The sequence below is a fragment of the Staurois parvus genome, unplaced genomic scaffold, assembly GCF_062004578.1.
Source record: "Staurois parvus isolate SC_StPar_1 unplaced genomic scaffold, SC_StPar_1.0 ptg000154l, whole genome shotgun sequence".
Classification (NCBI taxonomy): domain Eukaryota; kingdom Metazoa; phylum Chordata; class Amphibia; order Anura; family Ranidae; genus Staurois; species Staurois parvus.
In genome coordinates this window covers 8,846,913-8,870,914 of record NW_028317950.1, presented here as the reverse complement: position 1 = coordinate 8,870,914, position 24,002 = coordinate 8,846,913, and the positions used below count along the sequence as shown (strand labels likewise).

At 45.4% G+C, this 24,002-nt stretch overlaps 1 pseudogene; it reads right to left on the bottom strand.

The window, feature by feature from the left end:
* Positions 1–610: 610 nt before the first annotated feature.
* Positions 611–726, bottom strand: LOC149463482 (U2 spliceosomal RNA; annotated as a pseudogene).
* Between the last annotated feature and the right edge of the window lie 23,276 nt (positions 727–24,002).

Below are 24,002 nucleotides of genomic sequence, written 5' to 3'. Positions count from 1 at the left end.
GCCGAAGCCGGACATCCAGTACTAGGCAAGGAGGCTCTCCCGAAGAAGAGCCTCCTAGGGATCAGGGGAGGAAGGAACCGTATGGCCACACATCCTCCCCCTAGACTTCAGGGTAGGCCCGAGGACCCACACCCTCCATCCGTGAAAAAACACACACATAAGGCAAAGAAAAAGTGACAAACGTGGGTAAGTGCATAATAAATAAGAAAAAGACAAAATAAAAAAGTGGTACCGTGCCGAATTGTGCACAGACCAGGCCCTGAGGCCCGTAGCAAAAATTGCCCTGGACTTAGCCAAAAGACCTGGTCCTTAGGACGCTGTGCAAAAAGAGGTGAAAAACAGTGGCCAGGTGTCATCTTCACACCGTGGGGTCCCACACCCAAGTGTTACTAGTGACACCCCTGAGAGCGTCTTCCCCAGGGGGCACTGAGTTTACGGACTTTTTGCGTCCCCAGCCCCTGGCCAGACCAAGGTAGATCCGTCCAAATCAGGAGGTACTGGGTCTTTCCAGTCTTCCCAGAGGAATTACTCCCGGGGCCCCAGCTAAACTCGTGGCGCTCCCCGGTTTCTGTCCCTCCGGTACTAGCCTTCCGGACCCCCATCATACCAGTGAGGGTACTATACAACAACCATCCCTGCAAAGCTAGAATGGTCGGGAGCACCCCCACTGGACACTGATAAGAACAGATACTACACTTGATCTTAGCCAAAAGGCCGAGAAGCGATTAACTTGTTATCAGTATAAAAGACACCTGTCCACAACCTCAAACAGTCACACTCCAAACTCCACTATGGTAAAGACCAAAGAACAATTGGTCTTCACCATAGTGGAGTTCAAACAGGTGCCATTGATACAGGTAATGAGTGCAGGACAGAGGAGCCTCTTAAAGAAGAAGGTACAGGTCTGTGAGAGCCAGAAATCTTGCTTGTTTGTAGGTGACCAAATACTTATTTTCCACCATAATTTGCAAATGAATTCTTTCCAAATCAGCCAATGTGATTGTCTGGATTTTTTTTCTCATTTTGTCTCTCATAGTTGAGGTCTACCTATGATGCTAATTACAGGCCTCTCTCGTCTTTTTAAGTGGCAGAACTTGCACAATTGGTGGCTGACTAAATACTTTTTTGCCCCACTGTATGTCATCTAACATCAAGCATAATACAACAAAGATGTACACTTCATTGTTGAGTAACATCAAAGAACATGCATGCATATACTGTAGGTACAATGAGCTACACTTAAAATGTAACAGTGCTGATGTTCAGGAATACATACAGGAATGCAACACCCAGAATAGAGTAAAAAAGGAAATAAGAATAGTAAGGCTAGTTTCAAACTAATGTGGGTCGTGTGGCCCGCATTTACATGGGCACGGAAGCTCATTCATTTGAATGGGCTGCTGTGCCCATATTTCACACAAAAAAAAGGTGCAAGCACCTTTTCCAAAACGCATCCGCAGGGAACCCGCATGGTCTTTTTGACCATGCGGTTTCTCTGCGGTTCCTGCACTCACAATCATGCTGTGGGCTGAGATGCACGGGGGTGCCATTTAGAATGAATGGCAGCCCCGCGTGTCTTGCAAGAGTAGCACAATTCAGCTGCGGGTGGTTGTGGGTGTGGAAACAGGTGTGATTCCTGCACCTGCAACCTGTCCGCAACCTGCAGGCTAGTGTGAATCATGGCTAATCATCAATTTTTGCAGAAAAATGCTTCACAACCGCATGCATTGAATTTATAGCATTCGGTAGGCAAGTCAGGTCAACTTTGCCATGGGCATGAAGCAGGCAGCCACAGCATGTAAATACCCCCATCCACTGCCTGTTGCAGCTTAGAGGGGGTGGTTGGTGGGTAGCAGAAACACAGCTCAGCTGTGCATTTTTGCCGTCGCCCCCAACCGCAGGTCTAGACAAAGTATACGGCCTCATTCACATGGGGAATATTATTGCAGGGCTCTGTTTTAGCTGCACAGGGTTGCACAGGTGTTCAGTGCATTCCCATGCAGGCATCACCACTGTTGTCAATTAGGACACTGCGGCTGCACAGGAATGCACAAGTGTTCTGTGCATTTCTGTGCAGGCAGTCCCATCTATATCAATTGGGATGCAATGGCTGCATGGACACTGCCACTGCTTCCAACTTGACATTCATGTGGGTGCATTTCCCTGAGCTCACACTGTCTGCGTTTTGGGGCCATGCACCTATACCCACACCCATCCCCGTGCTGGTAAACATGGACCTCCATGGACGTATGCTTTAACACACCTCCTTGGATGAGGCCTTAGTAGCAATTTAGCAGGAATTTTGTAAGGTATGTTGTGTTTATGTGTACTAAGGATTTTAGTGTTTTTTAGTGAAAATAGCAATTTGATAAACATTTGCACAGCTATTGTGAGGCCTAAAAAAATCAGTATTGCCTTCTTTCTATTCTACTGGTCATGTGCTTTTATAAAATATATGGTTTGGAGGGGTCTTTTACAAACTCTAAAAGCTGTAACCCCCAGATTTTTAGAGAAATGTTTGCATATGTTTGATTTTTAACATTTCCCAAAAAGGAACAATTTAATATTTACAAATATTTGTTATTTATTAATTCAATAGAGTTTATGCTTTTATATTTAGCAGGAATTTAGTTGGATGTTTGTAAAATCTGCTATGTTTGTGTCTGCTATTATTGATATTAGTGTATTTTTTGCAAAAATGTTGTTTTGATAAACATTGATAGAAATTGCTGGCCCTTAAAATTCAGTAGCAACTTCTATTTATTCTACTGGTCATGTTCTTTCAGAAAATGTTTGGTTTAGGGGGGGGGGGGTCTTTTACAAACTCTAAAATCTGTAAGGGAAAAATTAAAACCACCAGATTTTTAGAGAAATGTTTTCATGTTTGATTTTTGCCGTTTTTGCTAATGGTGATATCTGGAGTACTGAATGACATATCTCTACCCCGGAACCTGGTTTCTTTTTCTTTAGCGCTTTTGGAAATTATCCTGACAAAAAAATTACTTCTGCTTCAATGAGGAATTTTACCAGCAATGCCAAGGCACAGCTATGGGATCTAATGTGGTCCCTAGCTATGCCAATCTCTCTATGGCAGATTTTGAGGAAAGACATGTATATGGCCACCCTTTGTACCTGGATTATGTACTGATATGGCTTAGGTACATGGATGATATTTTCTTTATCTGTCATGGCACAGAGGCAGACTTACTTGACTTTAAGACACAGCTAGATGGGTGCCAACCCACTATCTCTTTCACCTTAGAATACTGTAGAATGGCTACCCGCTTTTTGGATGTTCTTGTGATACAGTAAAATGGTGCTTTGCACACAATTGTATACACAAAAGTCTACTGACAGAAATACATACCAGCATATAAGTTTCCATCCAGAGAATTTAAAATGTGGGTTGCCACACACTCAGTTTATCAGAATCCAGAGAATCAAATCCTTAGATACAATGAACAAGTAGCAGACAGAGAGGATGTTGGAGTTTTTAGCACGAGGTTATGACAAACAGGCACGAGAGGAGCACTAGAGAGGACATTTTAACAGCCTAGAGATTCGCTTTTCAAATTTCATAGCAAAGAAACATCGAAGCATAGATCAGCAATATTAACCTTCTCCTCCTGTTCTCCAGGCCAAATTATAAAGAAACATTGGCATGTTCTGAGTATTGACACAAAACTCACAGATATATTTAAATCCTTTGTTTGCACATAAAAGATCACAGAACATTAGAGACAGATTGGTTCATGCTGCTTTTTCCAATGATCCGCTGAACTCAGGTGCTAATTGGTTGTTCACCTATCAAACACCATGGGATATGTACCCATGTGTAATTTTGTAATCAGAAACAATTTTTTCACACACCCAAGAACAGGGAAACGTTGTTTGTGAACTGCTCTTACAGAAATGTGATATATCTTCTCAAATGTCCTTGTGGACAGGCATATGTTGGACAAACCTCACTTGAGGTTCGGATTAAACTTGCCGAACACAGAAGTGAAGTGAGGAGGGGTGACCCTACTTTACCAGTAGCACATCATTTCTGGAAAACCAATTATTATTATTACAGGTACTTATATAGCATCGACAATTTACGCAGCACTTTACATATATATATATTGTACATTCACATCAGTCCCTAACCCGCAAGGAGGGTACAATCTAAGGTCCTTAACTCCCATTCATACAAATACTAGGGCCAATTTAGACAGGAGCCAATTACCTACCAGCATGTCTTTGGAGTGTGGGAGTAAACCAGAGGAAACCCACATAGACACAGGGAGTACATGCAAACTCCAGGCAGATGGTGCCGTGGTTGCGATTCAAAATGTGCTCTGGCTTCAATCAGTTGTTAATACAGATACTTTATCATAGGTCAAATATTTTGCTTCTCCTTGGCTTATCAAATCACTTTCTAGGACAGTGGTCTCCGAACTGTAGCCCTTTGCATGCCTTAATCCGGCTGTTGGGGTGCTATTCCTCCTACAGATACCAACAATAGGGGCATAATTGTTGCCACTGACAGCAACAATTGGGCACTATTCCTCCACTGACATCAACAATGAGGAACTATTCCTCCTACTGACACCAATAATGGGGCATCATTCCTCCCACTAAAGATGTTTACATTGTTTACTGCCCAGCACAGTGGCTACACTGGTCACAATTACAGTTCACTGTGATTGAAGAAGGAAATGTCCACAAAGAGGGGGAGACTTGGCTAGGCTGATATTCCAAATGGAATTATATTAGACTTATAAATTGGACACGCTATACCCTAAAGGTATAAATTAAAAATATGACATTACAGTATTTCTTTGATCTGGTCTGGTTTCAACGTGTTGGCAATACACTATACAATTGGTGCTCCTACTTTTCCTATTAGTTGGTAATTGTTAGTATTGCACAGTTCTCTTTTCATCTTATGCTACATAAACTTGCTGGATTATGCAGCGATTGAACAGTCAGATTGTATGGTGTATGGCCAGCTACAGAGAGGGGTTTTCTCTCTGCTGTATATTTACTGTTTTATTTTAAATATATATTTTGGAATAAATATGTGTAGAGTGTTTTAAAGTGAGTGCACACTGCATTCTTTCCTGAATGTTTTTACCTGCTGTACACGTTTCTTTACAAGATCTGTTAGTATTTGATGTTTTGTAGAACATAGAGTCTGGAGATATACAGTCAGGTCCATAAATATTGGGACATCGACACAATTCTAACATTTTTGGCTCTATACACCACCACAATGGATTTGAAATGAAACCAACAAAATCTGCTTTAACTGCAGACTGTCAGCTTTAATTTGAGGGTATTTACATCCAAATCAGGTGAACGGTGTAGGAATTACAACAGTTTGCATATGTACCTCCCACTTGTAATAGTAATGGGACAATTGGCTTCTCAGCTGTTCCATGACCAGGTGTGTGTTATTCCCTCATTATCCCAATTTCAATGAGCAGATAAAAGGTCCAGAGTTCATTTCAAGTGTGCTATTTGCATTTGGAATCTGTTGCTGTCAACTCTCAAGATGAGATCCAAAGAGCTGTCACTATCTGTGAAGCAAGCCATCATTAGGCTGAAAAAACAAAACAAACCCATCAGAGAGATAGCAAAAACAAGGCGTGGCCAAAACAACTGTTTGGAACATTCTTAAAAAGAAGGAACGCACCGGTGAGCTCAGCAACACCAAAAGACCCGGAAGACCACGGAAAACAACTGTGGTGGATGACCGAAGAATTCTTTCCCTGGTGAAGAAAACACCCTTCACAACAGTTGGCCAGATCAAGAACACTCTCCAGGAGGTAGGTGTATGTGTGTCAAAGTCAACAATCAAGAGAAGACTTCACCAGAGTGAATACAGAGGGTTCACCACAAGATGGAAACCATTGGTGAGCCTCAAAAACAGGAAGGCCAGATTAGAGTTTGCCAAACGACATCTAAAAAGCCTTCACAGTTCTGGAACAACATCCTATGGACAGATGAGACCAAGATCAACTTGTACCAGAGTGATGGGAAGAGAAGAGTATGGAGAAGGAAAGGAACTGCTCATGATCCTAAGCATACCACCTCATCAGTGAAGCATGGTGGTGGTAGTGTCATGGCATGGGCATGTATGGCTGCCAATGGAACTGGTTCTCTTGTATTTATTGATGATGTGACTGCTGACAAAAGTAGCAGGATGAATTCTGAAGTGTTTCGGGAATATTATCTGCTCATATTCAGCCAAATGCTTCAGAACTCATTGGACGCCGCTTCACAGTGCAGATGGACAATGACCCAAAGCATACTGCAAAAGCAACCAAAGAGTTTTTTAAGGGAAAGAAGTGGAATGTTATGTAATGGCCAAGTCAATCACCTGACCTGAATCCGATTGAGCATGCATTTCACTTGCTGAAGACAAAACTGAAGGGAAAATGCCCCAAGAACAAGCAGGAACTGAAGACAGTTGCAGTAGAGGCCTGGCAGAGCATCACCAGGGATGAAACCCAGCATCTGGTGATGTCTAGAGATGAGCGAATCAAACATGACGAAGTGGAATTTCGTTCCGAAGATTTGGAAAAATTCTACTCGCGACGAATCCGAAGATTACAATAAACTGACTTTCTGCTTCACAACCACTATTGTACGTTCAAAGAGTTAAATCCATTTACACGCCGGCTGGCGGTAATATTTTTTGGGTGATTAGTGCATTCCAGTGACATAAACGTACAGTTTACAGCCAACGGCAAGCTGCAATTGACCGATTGTGCAAAATAAACTGACTTTCTGCTTCACAACCACTATTGTACGTTCAAAGAGTTAAATCCATATACACGCCGGGTGGCGGTAATATTTTTTGGGTGATTAGTGCATTCCAGTGACACAAACGTACAGTTTCCAGCCAACGGCAAGCTGCAATTGACCGATTGTGTACAATAAACTGACTTTCTGCTTCACAACCACTATTGTACGTTCAAAGAGTTAGATCCATTTACACGCCGGGTGGCGGTAATATTTTTTGGGTGATTAGTGCATTCCAGTGACATAAACGTACAGTTTCCAGCCAACGGCAAGCTGCAATTGACCGATTGTGCTAAATAAACTGACTTTCTGCTTCACAACCACTATTGTACGTTCAAAGAGTTAAATCCATATACACGCCGGGTGGCGGTAATATTTTTTGGGTGATTAGTGCATTCCAGTGACATAAACGTACAGTTTACAGCCAACGGCAAGCTGCAATTGACCGATTGTGCTAAATAAACTGACTTTCTGCTTCACAACCACTATTGTATATTCAAAGAGTTAGATCCATTTACACGCCGGGGGGCGGTAATATTTTTTGGGTGATTAGTGCATTCCAGTGACATAAACGTACAGTTTCCAGCCAACGGCAAGCTGCAATTGACCGATTGTGTACAATAAACTGACTTTCTGCTTCACAACCACTATTGTACGTTCAAAGAGTTAAATCCATTTACACGCCGGCTGGCGGTAATATTTTTTGGGTGATTAGTGCATTCCAGTGACAGAAACGTACAGTTTACAGCCAACGGCAAGCTGCAATTGACCGATTGTGTACAATAAACTGACTTTCTGCTTCACAACCACTATTGTACGTTCAAAGAGTTAAATCCATTTACACGCCGGGTGGCGGTAATATTTTTTGGGTGATTAGTGCATTCCAGTGACATAAACGTACAGTTTCCAGCCAACGGCAAGCTGCAATTGACCGATTGTGCTAAATAAACTGACTTTCTGCTTCACAACCACTATTGTACGTTCAAAGAGTTAAATCCATTTACACGCCGGGTGGCGGTAATAGTTTTTGGGTGATTAGTGCATTCCAGTGACATAAACGTACAGTTTCCAGCCAACGGCAAGCTGCAATTGACCGATTGTGCTAAATAAACTGACTTTCTGCTTCACAACCACTATTGTACGTTCAAAGAGTTAAATCCATATACACGCCGGGTGGCGGTAATATTTTTTGGGTGATTAGTGCATTCCAGTGACATAAACGTACAGTTTACAGCCAACGGCAAGCTGCAATTGACCGATTGTGTACAATAAACTGACTTTCTGCTTCACAACCACTATTGTATATTCAAAGAGTTAGATCCATTTACACGCCGGGTGGCGGTAATATTTTTTGGGTGATTAGTGCATTCCAGTGACATAAACGTACAGTTTCCAGCCAACGGCAAGCTGCAATTGACCGATTGTGCTAAATAAACTGACTTTCTGCTTCACAACCACTATTGTACGTTCAAAGAGTTAAATCCATATACACGCCGGGTGGCGGTAATATTTTTTGGGTGATTAGTGCATTCCAGTGACATAAACGTACAGTTTCCAGCCAACGGCAAGCTGCAATTGACCGATTGTGCTAAATAAACTGAATTTCTGCTTCACAACCACTATTGTATGTTCAAAGAGTTAAATCCATTTACACGCCGGCTGGCGGTAATATTTTTTGGGTGATTAGTGCATTCCAGTGACATAAACGTACAGTTTACAGCCAACGGCAAGCTGCAATTGACCGATTGTGTACAATAAACTGAATTTCTGCTTCACAACCACTATTGTACGTTCAAAGAGTTAAATCCATTTACACGCCGGGTGGCGGTAATATTTTTTGGGTGATTAGTGCATTCCAGTGACCTAAACGTACAGTTTCCAGCCAACGGCAAGCTGCAATTGACCGATTGTGCTAAATAAACTGACTTTCTGCTTCACAACCACTATTGTACGTTCAAAGAGTTAAATCCATATACACGCCGGGTGGCGGTAATATTTTTTGGGTGATTAGTGCATTCCAGTGACATAAACGTACAGTTTCCAGCCAACGGCAAGCTGCAATTGACCGATTGTGTACAATAAACTGACTTTCTGCTTCACAACCACTATTGTACGTTCAAAGAGTTAAATCCATTTACACGCCGGCTGGCGGTAATATTTTTTGGGTGATTAGTGCATTCCAGTGACACAAACGTACAGTTTCCAGCCAACGGCAAGCTGCAATTGACCGATTGTGTACAATAAACTGACTTTCTGCTTCACAACCACTATTGTACGTTCAAAGAGTTAGATCCATTTACACGCCGGGTGGCGGTAATATTTTTTGGGTGATTAGTGCATTCCAGTGACATAAACGTACAGTTTCCAGCCAACGGCAAGCTGCAATTGACCGATTGTGCTAAATAAACTGACTTTCTGCTTCACAACCACTATTGTACGTTCAAAGAGTTAAATCCATTTACACGCCGGGTGGCGGTAATATTTTTTGGGTGATTAGTGCATTCCAGTGACAGAAACGTACAGTTTCCAGCCAACGGCAAGCTGCAATTGACCGATTGTGTACAATAAACTGACTTTCTGCTTCACAACCACTATTGTACGTTCAAAGAGTTAAATCCATTTACACGCCGGCTGGCGGTAATATTTTTTGGGTGATTAGTGCATTCCAGTGACATAAACGTACAGTTTACAGCCAACGGCAAGCTGCAATTGACCGATTGTGTACAATAAACTGACTTTCTGCTTCACAACCACTATTGTACGTTCAAAGAGTTAAATCCATTTACACGCCGGGTGGCGGTAATATTTTTTGGGTGATTAGTGCATTCCAGTGACAGAAACGTACAGTTTCCAGCCAACGGCAAGCTGCAATTGACCGATTGTGTACAATAAACTGACTTTCTGCTTCACAACCACTATTGTACGTTCAAAGAGTTAGATCCATTTACACGCCGGGTGGCGGTAATATTTTTTGGGTGATTAGTGCGTTCCAGTGACATAAACGTACAGTTTCCAGCCAACGGCAAGCTTCAATTTACCAATTGTGCTAAATAAACTGACTTTCTGCTTCACAACCACTATTGTACGTTCAAAGAGTTAAATCCATTTACACGCCGGCTGGCGGTAATATTTTTTGGGTGATTAGTGCATTCCAGTTACATAAACATACAATTTCTAGCCAACGGCAAGCTGCAATTGACTGATTGTGTACAATAAACTGACTTTCTGCTTCACAACCACTATTGTACATTCAAAGAGTTAAATCCATTTACACGCCGGCTGGCGGTAATATTTTTTGGGTGATTAGTGCATTCCAGTGACATAAACGTACAGTTTACAGCCAACGGCAAGCTGCAATTGACCGATTGTGTACAATAAACTGACTTTCTGCTTCACAACCACTATTGTACGTTCAAAGAGTTAAATCCATTTACACGCCGGGTGGCGGTAATATTTTTTGGGTGATTAGTGCATTCCAGTGACATAAACGTACAGTTTACAGCCAACGGCAAGCTGCAATTGACCGATTGTGTACAATAAACTGATTTTCTGCTTCACAACCACTATTGTACGTTCAAAGAGTTAAATCCGGTTTTATTTTTGGGGTGCTTATTGAATTAAAGAGTATGTCAGACAACACGCAGAGGAGTGGCAGAGGAGGCAATGTTTCAGGAGCGAGCAGACGTGGCAGCAGAGGAAGGGGTCGAGGCAGCACTAGTCGCAGCCAGAGGCCAGTGCTCCCGGTGTCATCCAGCGGTCGTGTCTCCACCGACAACCCTGCCGTCATCGATTGGTTGACTCGGTCGTCTTCCTCTTCCCAGGTCACCTCTCACACCTACAGCCAACGATCGGTGGGTACGTCAGACACAACCGTTAGTTGGCATGGCCCGGGAGCAAGCCCACTGAAATCACGTGTCCTCGACCTGCCCCTGTCCTTTGGTGTTCCCTCACTAAGCGAAGTATCGCATGCTGTGGGCTCAGCCCCACTGTACAGTGAGGAAGAGCTAACAGAGGGCGGTCAGGAACGGGGGGAGACATCCGCCTCTTCAGCAGCCAGGCGAAGAAGTACTGGCGAGGAGAGTGGCTCGGTAGCCGGTCTAGAGACAGGTCTGTCTCCTGACCCACACGCAGCCGAGGGGGCTAGTAGTGACGCGGAGACCCTAATTGATGATGATAAGGCTGATCGCACTTGGCAGCCTCGTCGTCATCAGGCTATTGCTTCCACATCATCAGGAGAAGAGGGTGCCAGCTTGCCAGCGAGCAAAACAGTCGGTGGGTTGCCCAGGAGGCAGCAGGGTCGCAGCAGTGTCAGTGGAGCCAAACGGCCATGGAGTAGAGCACCAGCTCCACTGCAGCCTACCACCACGGCCAGTAGTGGTGCCGGTGTGCACGGAGGAAGTAGCAGTCAGCCAGTGAGGAGTAGCAGGGGCAAAGTTTCCTACTCGGCGGTGTGGCAATTTTTCGTCAAGCCGCCCGAGGAAGTAAACGTAGCCGTATGTCGACTATGTGGCCAGAAAGTCAAGCGTGGCCAGGGGGCCAATGTTGGGACTACAGCGTTGCGTCAGCATATGCAGCGTCGCCATTCGGTGGCCTGGGAAAACCGTGATAAAGATACGGCGGTTCTGCCTGCCCCAGCCCCCGCTCCATCACCCGCTCCGTTACTTGCTCCGTCACCCGACGTCAATCGCCCTCTATCAGCCAGTCAAGGCTCCAACACCTCTGCTGAGGGGAGTTGTCGCTCGTTGGCATCTTCCGCTCGTTCAGATGCTCCTTCTCCTGCTACTCCTCTTCACGGATTCCGTCAGCAGTCTTTCTTGGAATCCGTTTCCAAGAGACAACAGTTTGCGAGCACGCACCCGACGGTGCAGAAGCTGAACGTCCTCCTGTCCAAGTTGCTAGTGCTGCAGTCCCTCCCTTTCCAAGTGGTGGACTCAGCACCTTTCCGAGAAATGATGGCTTGTGCCGAGCCGCGGTGGAGAGTGCCAACCAGGCATTTCTTCGCCAAAAAGGCAGTGCCAGCCCTGCATTCACATGTAGAAGAGATGGTGGGCCAGTCTTTGAGCATGTCGGTCTCTGCCAAAGTGCACGGCAGCGCCGACGTGTGGAGCTGTAACTACGGTCAGGGACAGTACATGTCATTTACAGCCCACTGGGTGAACGTGGTGCCGGCACAGCCGCACCAGCAACTTGGACAGGTCACGCCGCTTTTGCCTCCACGTTTGCACGTCCTTGGTCCAGCAAAGATGTCCGCCTCTACCACCTCTTCTTCCGCCGTGTCCTCAGCCGCCACCCCCGTGCCAAGTCCCATTACCCGACCGGCATATCACATGTGCAGGGCGCAACGGTGTCACGCTGTGCTGCACCTGGTATGCCTTGGCGAATGTAGTCACACAGGGGAGGAACTTCTGAGTGTAATGAACAGAGAAATCGACAGATGGCTGTCTCCGCGCAAACTGAAAATCGGAACCATGTTGACCGACAACGGAAAGAACATGGTGTCTGCTCTGCGTCAAGGAAGGTTGTGCCATGCGCCATGCATGGCTCACGTGTTCAATCTGGTTGTCAAGCGGTTCCTAAAATCCACCATCCCACTGCAAGACATCCTTAAAATGTCACGTAAACTTTGCATGCATTTCAGCCATTCCTACACCGCAAAGCACACCCTCCTTGAGCTGCAGCGGCAGAACGGAATTCCACAGCATCGCCTGATCTGCGACGTTGCAACAAGGTGGAATTCAACCCTACATATGTTAGACCGCCTTTACGAACAGCGAAAGGCCATCACCGATTTCCTGATGTTACAAGCGGATAAAGGTACTCCCCTGTGTAACTTCGATGTCAGCCATTGGCAGCTCATGCGTGACACCTGCCGCTTGCTCAGGCCCTTTGAGGAGGCCACGCTATTCGTGAGTTGGCAGGACTATGGGATGAACGACGTCATTCCTCTGTTGCACGTCCTGGAACAAATGCTGTTAACAATGGCTGGTCAGGGTGCGGTAGACGTGGCGCACAGATCTCAACGCCACATGACCCCTGTGGGGGCAGGACAGGAAGAAGAGGAGGAGGTAGAGGAGGACATTGGTGCTCAGGAATTATTGAGTGAAATGGGTGGTTTTTCCATTCAGCGGACAGGAGTGGAGGAGCAGGAGCATCTGGTAGAGGAGGAGGAGGAGACAGAGGACCCAGACGCACCGTGGCAGTATGCTGTGGAGATGGAGGCAGGGAGTCCCTCGCATTCCTTGGCACAAATGGCCCATAGCATGCTCGGTTGCTTGCGTAGCGACAGCCGAATAATAACCATCAGACAGAGGGATGACTTTTGGCTGTCCACCTTGTTGGACCCTCGCTACCGTTCAAAAATGGTGGCCTTTTTCACACCTGCTGAGAGGGAGGCCAAAATAAAGTACTATAAAAACCACCTATGTAGTCAGTTGGTCTCTGCCTTTCTGCGCCAACGTCCATCCTCAGACACTGTGGGCCCTGTGCGCTCGCGTTCCGCTGCCATGGCAGCAGGGGAGGGGTGGGGTGGTAGGAGCAGTGGCAGCTCCAACAGCAGCGGCTGCCTCAGTCTGCAGTCGATGATGAGTAGCTTTCTTCACCAGCGCAGTGAGGAAACTACTAACCAGCCGCAGCAGCAGCAGCATCAGGTGGACCTGGAGCAGGAGCTCAAACAACAGGCTTGGGCCTACTTGGACAGCACCCTGCCAACCGAGGTAGACAATCCCCTTGACTACTGGGCAACGAAACTTGACCTTTGGCCCCAACTAGCTGAATTTGCCCTTGAAAGGCTGTCATGCCCGGCCAGTAGCGTGGCATCGGAGCGCGTGTTTAGTGCGGCAGGAGGTATTGTATCTCCGCGGAGGACACGACTGTCCACCCAAAGTGTGGAGAGACTCACGTTTGTGAAAATGAATCAGGCGTGGATTAGTCTGGATTTCAAACCACCAGTTCCTGACACAACTGACTAAATCCGCCATGAATCATGCCCCAAACATGTTATTAGGGACAAATGGAAGACCTCCACCTGATCCGTACATTTGTATATATATTTTATTGAGAGGCTGCTGGTCGGCCGACTCATGTTTTGCACATTTTTAATGACTTATACTCTGCAGGTCGGGCCCCTCATGAATTGGGGTTTTAAAATTATTTATACTTCGCTGGACGACCGTCACATGAATTGAACCTTTTTAATGACTTATACTCTGCTGGTCGGGCCCCTCATGAATTAGTGTTTTTAAATTATTTATACGTCGCTGGACGACTGTCACATGAATTTAAACTTTTTAATTATTTATAGTCGACCAGTTCCAGACCGATGGAATAGCAATTTTTTTAAATATTTATTTGACACGTGTTGTCCATCTCATCAATGAGGTGGACTGTTTATTTATTGGCCACGGTTTGGCCCCCTCCTGTTTCTTACATTGTTAACTTGTTGTATCGGTCACGGTTTGGCCACATGTTTGGTTGTCTTGTTAAGATTTTCTGTAATGTACACAGTTACGCTTGACTTGTCGACTTTCCACAATCTACTAAGGTATAGCATCGCATCAAAGTTTTTTTTTTTTTTTTTTGGTCTAAACTATTTCTTATAATGTCAATTTGTAGGATACGCCGCTGTAAGGTGACCTACTTTTTTGTCACTGTGTAGACATCTATTTATAGGCCGATGTTTGGCCAGAAAGATATATTTAGTAATAACCTAGCCGTTCAAGCCGCTCACTGAACACCTCGGGAATTGCTTTGTATATCTGTCGCCTTAGGGGCCGCTGTCTGGCGACATAATTTTTTGTCAATGTGTAGACATCTATTTATAGGCCGATGTTTGGCCACAAAAATATATTTAGTAATAACCTAGCCGTTCAGGCCGCTCCCTGAACACCTCGGGAATTGCTTTGTATATCTGTCGCCTTAGAGGCCGCTGTCTGAACAGCTCATGAATTGCTTTCTATATGTGTCGCCTTTGAGGCCGCTGGCTGGACAGCTGATGAATTGATTTGTATATATGTACTTATTGTCCGCTGTCCGGACAGCTCATGAATTACTTTTTGTATATAGCCTTCCAAACCACTCTCAGAATAAGTCATGATATTCATGCTGTGTATAGCCTTATAGGCCAATGGTCAATCAAGTCATGATTGTTATAGTGTGTATAGCCTTATAGGCCGCTGTCTTTACAACTTTATAATTCCATGCAGTATATAGCCCTATCGGCCACTTTCTGGCATCCAGTTGCTGTAGCCCCCATCACCACACTGTGCCACGGGCCCCTGTACCGCCTTCTCATACTGCTGCCAGATCCATCCTCTGCCATGTGCGTCTTTGTCGTCTGCTCACGCTGCTGGGTTCCAGTTTTAAACCTAGGCCTGTGTATGGCTTCCGAATACTGCTGCCTCCACCGCCACCCTGCGCCATGTGCCTCTGTCGTCTGGTCACGCTGCTGACGGCTTCCGCTTTTTAACCTAGGCCTGTGTATGGCTTCCGAATACTGCTGCCTCCACCGCCACCCTGCGCCATGTGCCTCTGTCGTCTGCTCACGCTGCTGACGGCTTCCGCTTTTTAAACTAGTCCTGTGTATGTCTTCCGAATACTGCTGCCTCCACCGCCACCCTGCGCCATGTGCCACTTTCGGGTCTCCTCACACTGCTGCCAGGTCCATACTGATTCATGGCCCCCTGTACCGGCTCCTCATGAACGTGGTTCAGCGGGTTTGCATCACTTAACGGCAAATCGTTGACAAATGCTGGGACGTTCAGTGTTGTGCGCATTAAGCCAGACACCAAAGGGCAGCACAGACCTGTTATTACTCGCTCAAGCATGGCTGAACAAAACCAGTCTCTACCACAAATTGGACCCAGACCTGCCCAGGGTCTCGTAAGTAGATTGCACGGAGGAGTAGAGTCCGTTATCGGAATTAAATAGACAAAACGCCACACCAAAAAGAGTGGCCATTTCCAACACTTATTCCAGAAAGAGGAACAACCCGTTTCATATACGGCCCGTAGACATTTCACGTCTGCCACATTCAGTCGATTTAAGATGCAAGCTCCACTTCCTGTGGTCTCTGACCGTCGATATACCTTTAAGTGTCAGCTTTGAAGCTATATTCCCTCCGGAGCACTGACACTGGTGCCCTTCCGTCAACATGCCTTTAAGTTTCAGTTTTCAACCATATTCCCCACAGAAGCCAAACTCTTGGGTATCCCAGAAGCTGCTCAGCGGGTCAGGGCAATAAAGCTCCCGGTTCGCAGGTTGTTCCGTCTTATGGATGGAAGTACGACGGTATATGATCTTCTTCGCACCCACGGCATTACCTCATAAAATTTCTGCATTGCATCTGCAATCACAACGCTGACTTCCAGGATCGCCACTCAGCCATTGGACTCTTGATAGTCGTCTCCCCACACTGCTGCTGGGGGGACTTTTTAACCTAGGCCTGTGTATGGCCTTCAATTGAAGCTGCTTCCGCTCCGCCACTCTGCCATTGGACTCTTGATAGTCGTCTCCCCACGCTGCTGCTGGGGGGACTTTTTAACATAGGCCTCTGTATGGCCTTTAATTGAAGCTGCTTACGCTCCGCCACTCTGCCATGGGCCTCTTGGGTATCCCAGAAGCTGCCCAGCGGGTCAGGGCAATAAAGCTCCCGGTTCGCAGGTTGTTCCGTCTTATGGATGGAAGTACGACGGTATATGATCTTCTTCGCACCCACGGCATCACCTCATAGAATCTCTGCATTGCATCTGCAATCACAACGCTGACTTCCCGGATCGCCACTCAGCCATTGGACTCTTGATAGTCGTCTCCCCACACTGCTGCTGGGGGGACTTTTTAACCTAGGCCTGTGTATGGCCTTCAATTGAAGCTGCTTCCGCTCCGCCACTCTGCCATTGGACTCTTGATAGTCGTCTCCCCACGCTGCTGCTGGGGAGACTTTTTAACATAGGCCTCTGTATGGCCTTTAATTGAAGCTGCTTACGCTCCGCCACTCTGCCATGGGCCTCTTGGGTATCCCAGAAGCTGCTCAGCGGGTCAGGGCAATAAAGCTCCCGGTTCGCAGGTTGTTTCGTCTTATGGATGGAAGTACGACGGTATATGATCTTCTTCGCACCCACGGTATCACCTCATAGAATCTCTGCATTGCATCTGCAATCACAACGCTGACTTTCCGGATCGCCACTCAGCCATTGGACTCTTGATAGTTGTCTCCCCACACTGCTGCTGGGGGGACTTTTTAACCTAGGCCTGTGTATGGCCTTCAATTGAAGCTGCTTCCGCTCCGCCACTCTGCCATTGGACTCTTGATAGTCGTCTCCCCACACTGCTGCTGGGGGGACTTTTTAACATAGGCCTCTGTATGGCCTTCAATTTAAGCTGCTTACGCTTCGCCACTCTGCCATGGGCCCCTGTACCGCCTCCTCTTGCTGCTGCCAGGTCCAGAGTGTGTCATGGGTCCCTGTACGGCCTCCCATTGCTGCTGACTTCATCGCCAGACTCTGCCATGTGCCACTTTCAGGTCTCCTTACACTGTTGGTGGGTTCCATTTTGTGATAGGGTGCTGTATGGCCTTCCATTGCTGCTGCCTCCACCGCCACCCTGCGCCATGTGCCTCTGTCGTCTGCTCACGCTGCTGACGGCTTCCGCTTTTTAAACGAGGCCTGTGTTTGGCTTCCGAATACTGCTGCATCCACCGCCACCCTGCGCCATGTGTCTCTGTCGTCTGCTCACGCTGCTGACGGCTTCCGCTTTTTAACCTAGGCCTGTGTATGGCTTCAGAATAATGCTGCCTACACCGCCACCCTGCGCCATGTGCCTCTGTCGTCTGCTCACGCTGCTGCCAGGTCCATACTGATTCATGGCCCCCTGTACCGGCTCCTCATGAACGTGGTTCAGCGGGTTTGCATCACTTAACGGCAAATCGTTGACAAACGCTGGGACGTTCAGTGTTGTGCGCATTAAGCAAGACACCAAAGGGCAGCACAGACCTGTTATTACTCGCTCAAGCATGGCTGAACAAAACCAGTCTCTACCACAAATTGGACCCAGACCTGCCCAGGGTCTCGTAAGTAGATTGCACGGAGGAGTAGAGTTCGTTATTGGACTAACTGTGAGGGACTTTTAAACCTAGGCCTGTGTATGGCCTTCAATTGAAGCTGCTTCTGCTCCGCCACTCTGCCATTGGACTCTTGATAGTCGTCTCCCCACGCTGCTGCTGGGGGGACTTTTTAACATAGGCCTCTGTATGGCCTTCAATTTTAGCTGCTTACGCTCCGCCACTCTGCCATGGGCCCCTGTACCGCCTCTTCATGCTGCTGCCAGGCCCGTAATCTGCCATGGGCCCCCGTACCGACTCCTCATGCTGCTGCCAGGCCCGTAATCTGTCATGGGCCTCTGTACCGCCTCCACATGCTGCTGCCAGGTCCAGAGTGTGTCATGGGTCCCTGTACGGCCTCCCATTGCTGCTGTCTCCATCGCCACACTCTGCCATGTGCCACTTTCAGGTCTCCTCACACTGCTGGTGGGTTCCATTTTGTCATAGGGTGCTGTATGGCCTCCCATTTCTGCTGCCTCCACCGCCACACTGTGGCTCCACACTCTGGTTTTGGCCCCGTGACTGCCCAAATGAGTGAAGTGGGCGGTGATTCTAAGATCGACGGCACTCATCTGCATGTCATACTGACTGACAGTATTATTTCTCTTCCCCAGCAGACTCCAAGGGCATTTAAATTAAAGGTACAGTGTTCTGCACTAATATAAAGGCTCTCTGAAGCCTAGAAACACCCTTTTTATAAGTTAAATTCGCAGCGAATATATTCGGCTCGAAGCGAATTTATTCGGCGAATTCGGCGAATCAGCCGAACCGAATTTTTGAATAATTCGCTCATCTCTAGTGATGTCCATGCATTCCAGACTTCAGGCTGTAATTGACTGCAAAGGATTTGCAACCAAGTATTAAAAAGTGAAAGTTTGATTTATGATTATTATTCTGTCCCATTACTTTTGGTTCCTTAACAAGTGGGAGGCACATATGCAAACTGTTGTAATTCCTACACCGTTCACCTGATTTGGATGTAAATACCCTCAAATTAAAGCTGACAGTCTGCAGTTAAAGCACATCTTGTTTGTTTCATTTCAAATCTATTGTGGTGGTGTATAGAGCCAAAAATGTTACAATTGTGTCCATGTCCCAATATTTATGGACCTGACTGTATATCCATCATGTATGAGGATCAAGCATCCTTTGTCAGCCTTTATTATTATTTTATGTATTTTGTGAACTTTTGTACAATAAAATATGAAGTTCTAGTTTATATCAGTTTGCGCATGTTTGTGTTTAAAAAATCCTTCTACAAATAGAATTATTTTATTAGTTATCTTGCAACTGAGGTGTTTTGCATAGAGGAATGGCAAAAATGGTTACGTGTCAATGAGACTGGTGAGCAATTATGAAAATTGCCTACAAAGATTAATTTTTGTAAAAAGGGACAATACCTGTTTCTGAGTGTATTTACCGTACTTTTTAAAGATAAATCGTATCCTTATTAAAGATAAATCGTAAAACATTTTTTTTTAAATTTATTTAGGACTTATGCACACTTGAGCTAAAAAAAAGCTGCTTTTATCAGTATTTTGTTTGTGCCTCCAAACTCCCCTCCATCTTAGTCTGTGTGTCCATGCACACTATAGGTGTGTACATGAGTTTAGAGGCAGGGACGTTTACCCCCCCCCCCCCCCCCCCGGTTGCGCTGGGTGCAACTTTGCATGCCCTGCGACTTGCAAATCACCTGCCAAGTCACACCCTATTGTTCTCAATTGGAGCAGTCATATTGGTGCGGTTCTGACTTAGTCGGAGCCACACCGATTTCAAAAGTAGTACATACACTACTTTTGGTGCGATTTGCATAGACATCTGTATCTGATGTCTTGTAAATCGCACCTGAAATCGGCATGTCCCCTGACTTTGAAATCGTGCAACTTCACTGTCACTCATGTGACCAGGGTGTTAGAGGCAGAAAAAAACAGCCAAAGTCATGTTCAGGAGAGGAGCTTTTAGCTGAAAATACGTAAGAACATACTTAAACGTTTGTAAATGTTTAAGCACTTGCAGCATATTAAGAAGTTTTTCATTTATAGTGGTTAGAAACACTGTATATTCATTGGATACATTTCAGGAAGTCCTGGAATGTACAGGAAATTCCTGAAGGCCCTGTCTCCTTTTGTTCTTCAGACCCCTGCATGTGCTGCTGTGCTGTTGAAATCCATCATGGCTAAGGACATAATGCAAGCCACTGTGCAAAATCATGTGGAGTTATGGGACCTTGGCCAACCTCTGCATTCTGACTCGATAAAGACAAAATGATTTTGGGATAAAATCTCATGTTAATTGATGCCGTAGTGAGCTGACATGTGCAGAAGGCAGAGGAATGATCAAAATAAGTGCATATTTCCAGCACAGTGGCTAAATGGTTGGCATTTCTGCCTGGCATTACAAGGGTCGTGGTTGAAATTCCAACCACGGCACCACCTGCCTGGGGTTTGCATGTTCTCCCTGTGCCTGTGTGGGTTTCCTCCGGACACTCCGATTTCCTCCCACCCTCCAAAGACATGCCGGTAGGTGAATTGACTCGTATCTAAATTGGCCTTAGTATGTGTATGTATAAATGTGAGTTAGGGACCTTAGCTTGTGCACCCCTTGAGTGTCAGGGACTGATGTGAGTGTACAATATCTGTAAAGCGCTGCGTAAATTGACAGCGCTATATAAGTACCTGAGATAAATAAATAAATATTTCTGCATGATGTAAATTTTGAATTGCCATTTTTTTTTACATTGAAATTTTACAATTTATTATTGAATGTAATGATTATTAATATATATATATATTTTTTTTATTATTATAATCATTTATTTATAATTTTTAAGAAAAGCACTCCGCACCAGATGATGGAATTCGCAGTTATACATCTTTTTTGGGGGGTGGGGGTGTCTGTGTAAAATTTAATTTAGCACTCTGATTTGTTAAAGTGTTTCTAAAGGTAGAAGGTTTTTTCCTTCATGCATTCTGTGCAAGAAGGTAAAACACCTTCAGTTTGCAGCAACTTCTCCAACCCCACTAATACTTACTAAGCCTGATCTCAATCCAGAGATGGGCAGGAGAACAGTGGCTCTTCTGGGTTTCTCTTAGTTCATTGGCTGAGATGCATGCACCCGTTTCTGTCAATCACAGCCAGTGAGGAGGGAGTGGGAGACAGGACTACTTTAATATAGTTAGTTAAATGAGCAGTGTGTATACCTGACCACAATTGCTAGCAAGTTAATAAATGTGAATGCAATGCACTTCTGTTTGATGTACATTGCTCCAAAAAATTAAAGGAACACTTTTTAATCAGAGAATAGCATCAAGTCAGTTAAACTCCTGGGATATTGATCTGGTCAGTTAAGTAGCAGAGGGGGTTGTTACTAATTTTCAGCTACTGTTAATGAAATTAACAACAGGTGCATTAGATGGGGAACAATGAAATGACCCCCAAAACAGGAATGGTTTTACAGGTGGAGGCCACTGACATTTTTTCTCTACTTATCTTTTCTGACTGTTTTTCCACTAGTTTTGCATTTGTCTAGGGTCAGTGTCACTACTGGTAGCATGAGGCAATACCTGGACTCTACAGAGGTGGCACGGGCAGTCCAGCTCCTCCAGGATGGAGTCTCAGGAGCATGAAGGAGATTCCAGGAGACAGGCAGTTACTCTAGGAGAGCTGGACAAAGCTGTAGAAGGTCCTTAACCCAGCAGCAGGACCGGTATCTGCTCCTTTGTGCAAGGAGGAACAGGATGAGAACTGCCAGAGCCCTACAAATTGACCTCCAGCAGGCCACCGGTGTGAATGTCTCTGACCAAACCATCAGAAACAGACTTCATGAGGGTGGCCTGAGTGTCCAATGTCCTCTAATGGGCCCTGTGCTCACTGCCCGGCAACATTGGCATTTGCCATTGAACACCAGAGTTGGCAGGTCCGCCATTGGCACCCTGTGCTTTTCACAGATGAGAGCAGGTTCACCCTGAGCACATGTGACAGACGTGAAAGGGTATGGAGAAGCCATGGAGAACGTTATGCTGCCTGTAACATCGTTCAGCATGACCGTTTTGGTGGTGGGTCAGTGATGGTCTGGGGAGGCATATCCATGGAGGGACGCACAGACCTCTACAGGCTAGACAATGGAACCCTGACTGCTATTAGGTATCAGGATGAAATCCTTGGACCCATTGTCAGACCCTACGCTGGTGCAGTGGGTCCTGGGTTCCTCCTGGTGCACAACAATGCCCAGCCTCATGTGGTGAAAGTATGCAGGCATGTCCTGCAGGCTGAAGGAATTGATACCATTGAATGGCCCCCATGCTTGCCTGCCCTTAGTCCAATAGAACATCTCTGGGATATCATGTTTCGGTCCATCTGATGCCGCCAGGTTGCACCTCAGACAGTCCAGCAGCGCAGTGTAGCCCTGGTCCAGATCTGTAGGGAAATACCCCAGGACACCATCCATCATCTCATTAGAAGCATTTGCCGACATTGTCAGGCACACATACAAACACGTGGGGCCCATACAAACTGCTGAATACCATTTTGAGTTGCTCCATCTTCCTAAAGAAATACATTAAAATACATGAACCATTAGAGTTTAAAGTTCACCTTTCTACTTGCTAAAGCATTGGACAATGTGTAATAATAGTAATCTATCTCAGATCTATATGCTTTAATTCTTGACTCTGCACTGCTATTAAAAAAAAAAAATGCTGGACGAATGTCACAAATACTTCTCCAGACTGTAATGAATAATCATCATAGTTTGCATAATACATTTATTTCCTATGATTGTCTGCTCCATCTTGTGGACATAATGCAGTATTTTCCTGCAATATGGCCACTAGATGGAGATGACGATCATAGGGAATACATATTATTGTTATTATTTTTGATGGCTGAGCGAATGCTTGTGACATTCATCCAGCAACTCTTTTTTTTTTTTTCATAAACCCCAAAGTGTGGGTGGGATCATCCAAAACTTCCAGGTGTACAGAAATAGAGTGAGGAATCATTGCAGGGAGATCACACTGTTAGACTATCCAAGACATACAGTAAATGGAGCTAGACTCACTCTACCACGCTCTATCTATAACTAAAATATCAGTCCTGGGTGGATTAACCCTTTAAATGAAATCCATAGTTACTCTAACTTTGGTGAGGGGAATATATGAATTACCTCTTTTATTCTGTGTATTGGTTTTCCCAATGTGGTGTTTCTTTTTTGGCTTCTCCTTAGTTCTACCTTTGCTTAGAACACATTATCTGATTTTAAAATGTAGTCTTTTTTTTTTAGTTTAATCTGTGCTTCTGACACACTAAACTATTTATGACAACTGCACCAGATAGGTCTCTCATTTTATATATTATCATTAGAGATGAGCAAATCGAACCAGGCGAACCGGAATTCGAGTCGAATTTCAGGAAATATTCGATTCGCGGCGAAACCGAAATTTTGCCTACTTCGGGTGCGCGAATCGAACATTTCCCGATCAGCCGGCAAAAGTGTCCCTGCAGTGAGCTCCGCTATTTCTGACAGTTCTCTGACAGAAGGAACACATGTTTAGCGGTTGAAACATTGTATCTATTAGTTTACATTTAGGATACAGATGTTTCAACCACTGTTCATGTGAAGAAGCTGTGAGAGAACTGTCAGAAATAGAGGAACTCTGCACATACACTTTTTGCCGGCTTGGAATTATTCTTCTTTTCATCCTACTTCTTCTTCTTCTTCATCTTCATCCTCAGAAGAAGAGGATGAGGATGAGGATGAAGAAGAAGAAGAAGAAGTAGGATGAAAAGAAGAATAATTCCAAGCCGGCAAAAAGTGTATGTGCAGAGTTCCTCTATTTCTGACAGTTCTCTCACAGCTTCTTCACATGTACAGCGGTTGAAACATCTGTATCCTAAATGGAAACTAATAGATACAATTTGTATCTATCAGAAATAGAGGAACTCTGCACATACACTTTTTGCCGGCTTGGAATTATTCTTCTTTTCATCCTACTTCTTCTTCTTCTTCTTCATCCTCATCCTCTTCTTCTGAGGATGAGGATGAGGATGAAGAAGAAGAAGAAGCAGTAGGATGAAAATAAGAATAATTCCAAGCCGGCAAAAAGTGTATGTGCAGAGT